General features: G+C 36.1%; 1 long non-coding RNA gene across 1 annotated transcript; it reads left to right on the forward strand.

Annotated features, from left to right (window-relative positions):
- The first annotated feature begins 1,688 nt into the window (after positions 1-1,688).
- Positions 1,689-3,192, forward strand: LOC120187456. The gene is made up of 3 exons (XR_005522291.1): positions 1,689-1,957; positions 2,631-2,919; positions 3,009-3,192. It is a non-coding gene; the product is annotated as an uncharacterized LOC120187456 (long non-coding RNA).
- The last annotated feature ends 1,523 nt before the right edge of the window (positions 3,193-4,715 follow it).

The raw sequence follows: 4,715 nt of genomic DNA on the forward strand, positions 1-4,715 counted from the left end.
AAGTATTCTAGTTCCATTAAAGTTCAGATTACTTTGCTCGTTTACTCACTGGAGGTTAATTTAACCATTAGGAAAAATCTTGGTCACTTTTTAGTACAAGGGCATTTTCATAATTTTATACCTTAGGGTTATTTTAGGTAATTTCTTATCCAAATAATCTCAATATTTAACTTTTAAAGAAATTTATTAGAATTTACGGATCTTGAAACCGATTCATTTATTTATTGGATCACTAAACTTATAATTATTTTCGATTGATCTTCCAATTTCTCTTTATCGAGCTGTCTAAATCTTATACCATGCTATGTCCTTATTTCAATTTACGTCTGATTCTAATGATAGTTAAATACATTTAATGGATCAATCTTTCCAACCAAACATTTACCACCCATCCATGAGTTCCGAATAACATACAAAGGGAGTAGAGTATTACTTCGATTTTTATGCCATATCGATCAACCATTTAACTCCATTCGATTTCCCTCAAACTTTAATTCAACTTCCAATAATCCCTCGGATACAAGGTAACCAAATTTACGTCAGAAACTGAACTCAATTTAGAAACCATTTTGAATTCTGAAGGTAAAACATCGAAAAATGATTTATCAGGTGCGAATTTGACAAAACGGACTTCGAATTCGGACTCAGGATGTCGAAAAACATAAAACGTGATCTTTTTGAAAAAAGTTAACCTTTTGGTCAACGGTCAACAGTCAAAGTCAACGTGTTGACTCGGTCAAGTTGACTCAGACCGAGTTGACTCGGTGACTGGACTGGACCAAGCGGGTCGGGTCGGACCGGATAGGTGAGTCGGGCAGACGGATCGACCCGATTCTAGAATCTTTCCCAACCAAAACAAACCCACGCGCAGGTGGCGATGTGCGACGCCGACGATAGGCTCGGGGCGGACGATCGATTCTTCCTGAAGCAGCTAATCACCAAATTAGACCAACATTCAATCTAACAACATCAAATAACCCATCCAAAACAATCGAAATAAACTAATAACTTACCCACGCCGGTGGTCGATGAAAATAATGACGGTGAACGACAACCCCGATCTGGTTTTGATCGAAACTGGAAGGGAAATATGTTGATACAGGCAGTGATGCAAGATGGTCACCGGATCGACCGAAATTAACGCAAAACCGAACAGCGATTGGGGTGTTTCTGTCGAAGCTATACTGTGCTCCACCCGTCGTTTGGCGACTGATCCGGGGAAGAGAGTTGAGGGGTTTTGGTCGAGGTGGTTCACCGGTTCAATTGGGACGAGTGGTGACACTCACTGGCGGTCGGAGCAAGAAAAATTTTAAGGGGAAGGCGACGGGGATTTTGGGTGACTTCTCTCTCAATTCACGATGGACGACAACCATTTTGGGCGATCTATGGGTCAGTCGAGGTAGCCAATCGATGGCAAGCTCGGAGGATGCAACGGCGTGCTCCAAAGACGGTTGGACTGCGACTAATTTTTAGGAAGGCCGACTGCAATTAGGGTAGACAACCATTTGGGAAATCTGGTTCGATCAATCGAGCAGGGTTAAATTTTACTGACCATGAAAAAATGGGTACATTCCAGAATGGATCCCTGAATTTCTTGAAATTCCTAAAACTACCCATAAGATTCAAAAACTCATCCCCTAATTTTGGGTGTTACAGTATATGCCTCTTACCAGAATCTGGTTGAGTTCTCCCAAGTGTCTTGATGTTATTATTATTCAACTCTTCAACCACCTCAATATCCGAAGAAGAAAAGAGAAATCCGCAATGGCACGCTCATGGCAACGCTGATCAGAAATCTGCTGGTGAAGACATTGATTGTTATGTTCTTTGTAACAGTAGCTACCGCCACAGGCGACGCCCCATTCATCATCGCTCACAAGAAAGCATCCTTGACCAGACTCAAATCAGGCTCCGAACGCGTCTCCGTCTCCATTGAAATCTACAACCAAGGCTTCTCGTGCTTTTCTCTATCTTTTTTTTCTCTTTAATTTTATCCAGATTTACCTATCATTCTGAATTGATCCTCAATTTTGAGCTGAATTCTATATATTCTTCTTGTACGTATTCAATTACCTTTAAGCCTTGCATGATATGCAGCTGATTTTAATGTGAGAAAAGATTGCTCTGATTTAAAGCCAATTTCATTTATTGTTTTAGTTATTTGGATCTAGGATAAATGAAATGAAATAGTAAATCTGACTGATCATTTCAATAAATTTTGAAAAATAAGGATATTGTATTCCTTTTTGATATTTACGCCTAGAGAATACTTTGGCACACTTCCTTTTCATTTTCCATAACTTTTTATGCTCTAAAGTTTTGCATATCCATGAATATTCAATATTATTGTTATATTTCCAATTCATGTAAAGTTCTGTTCTAACCTAGTTGACTATCAATTCTAATTGGAGGTTGGTTTTACTATATGATCCAAAATAATGCTTGAAATTTATTGCTGTAAATTATAGCAACTCTGGAGTGGTTGTAAGAAGCATTGTCTATTTTCTCTTCTTTTGATGTTCCTGCCAATTCACAAGTGGAGTATTTTTGGATGTCTCTTGCATTTTTGTGTTGTTGGGATATTATCTAACATGAGGAGCAATCTTTCTGAACAAAAAAAAATGATTCAGGACAGCATATGATGTGAGTGTCGTCGATGATAGCTGGCCCCAATAAATGTTTGATATTGTCAATGGTAACACTTCACAGACGTGGGAGAAACTTGATGCTTGAGTTTTGCTTTTGTTTAATTCTAATGAATATGTTCTTCCAGGATTGAATCAACTAAAACGCTGAACTTTACTCTGCAGTGGTGCTCTTCTATCTCATCCATTTGAATTAGAGGCCAAAAAGCAAGGAATGTTCTATGGTGCCCCAGCAGTAATTACTTTCCGGATTCCCACAAAAGCTGCTTTACAGGTTTCAGATAACTACAGAGTCTGTTCTTAAAATGTAAGAGAAGAAATTGTCGAAATAAGCTCTAATGCTCTAGTTTGTTGTGTTTTTAGGAGGCTTATTCAACTGAAATTTTGCCGTTGGATGTTCTTGAAAGATCTCCAGAGAAGTTTGAGTGGGTAAGTTTCGTTTGGAATAACAGTAATCAATGAACCATAGCTATTCAATATCTTTTTTCCCTTTTTCAATGTTACTAAATCATTTTTGTGTGTGTTACTTTTGGAACACGCCTTGGTGGTCACTAACTATTGAAGGCTAAGGTATAAATGATTCCTGTTATATTTGTTAAAATGATCATATATGCATCTAAAATTTGGACGGATAGGAATTTCTTTCAGGCATTGCCATAATTGTTTCAGGAGAAAATAATATGACCATCTAGTTCTTAACCTTTGCCTCTCAAAGTTTGATTTATGGAATACATAAGCTACTACCTATTACCTATACCTTGAAATCAATATAAAGCCCTGGCTAATTATGGATCTCAAATTTCTGTGATCTCGATTGTGGTTTTGTTCATCCACCTGATTGCGATCCCGTCAAAACCCAGTGCTGCAAAAGCAAGCAAGAAGAAGCGCTGACTACTGTAGTTGAATTGAGAATAGCTAAAATCAATAGCCTGCCTGCACTTAAGGCACGGACCTTTCTTTATGTTTGCACTCAGATAGGGTTTTCCTTTGTTCTTCTTGTTCTTAAAAAAAAAACTATTATGGTTAGAACATGTTTCTGGAAATTTCTAATGAAAACTGAGTTTAGCCGAATCTTAGTTCCTAGGCCTAGTAAACTGGATTGAAACGGGGTTGTCTCATGAAAGACGGATTAATATACGGCGTTATCGGAAGCATAATAAGATATTTAACAAATTCAGTTTAGCGCTATCGGAAATGTTGAGTAATAATAATGTTGTAGGTGGAAATCATGAAGAAATATTAAAAAATTTGACAATCGGTAAACTTAGCTTGTCGGTACGTATCGATACAAATAAAATATGTATCGATCCATAACAATATAACAAGTAAAAATATGACAAAACCGATTTTATTATGACAAAACCGGTAAAGTGCTACCAGATATGTTGAAAGTATCGATTCCATTGAAATAAGTATCGACACTTCTGGAATTTAAAAGAGAAGCAGTAATAGCGTCTAAAAAGTATCGATAATTTATAAAAATATATCGATCCATAACAATATAACAGGTAAAAATATGACAAAACCGGTAAAGCGCTACCGGATATATTGAAAGTATCGATTCCATTGAAATAAGTATCGACACTTTTGGAATTTAAAAGAAAAACAGTAATAGCGCCTATAAAGTGTCGATAATTTATAAAAATGTATCGATCCATAACAATATAACATGTAAAAATATGACAAAACCGGTTTTATTATGACAAAACTAGTAAAATGTTACTAGATATGTTGAAAGTATCAATTCCATTGAAATAAGTGTCGACACTTTTGGAATTTAAAAGAAAAGCAGTAATAGCCCCTATAAAGTATCTATACTTTATAAAAATGTATCGATCCATAACAATATAATAGGTAAAAATATGACAAAACAGGTCTCATTATGACAAAACTGGTAAAGCGCTACCGGATATGTTGAATGTATCGATACTTTAATAAGTACGCGTAAGAAATTATCAATACTTTTAAAAGAAATAGGTAAATATCCTATCGAAAGTATCGATAGTGACATAAAAGTATCGAGACTTGGGTAAATGTATCGATTAAATATAAATAACATATACGGTTAAA

This window comes from Hibiscus syriacus, unplaced genomic scaffold, assembly GCF_006381635.1.
Source record: "Hibiscus syriacus cultivar Baekdansim isolate YM2019G1 unplaced genomic scaffold, ASM638163v2 tig00113725_pilon, whole genome shotgun sequence".
NCBI lineage: Eukaryota > Viridiplantae > Streptophyta > Magnoliopsida > Malvales > Malvaceae > Hibiscus > Hibiscus syriacus.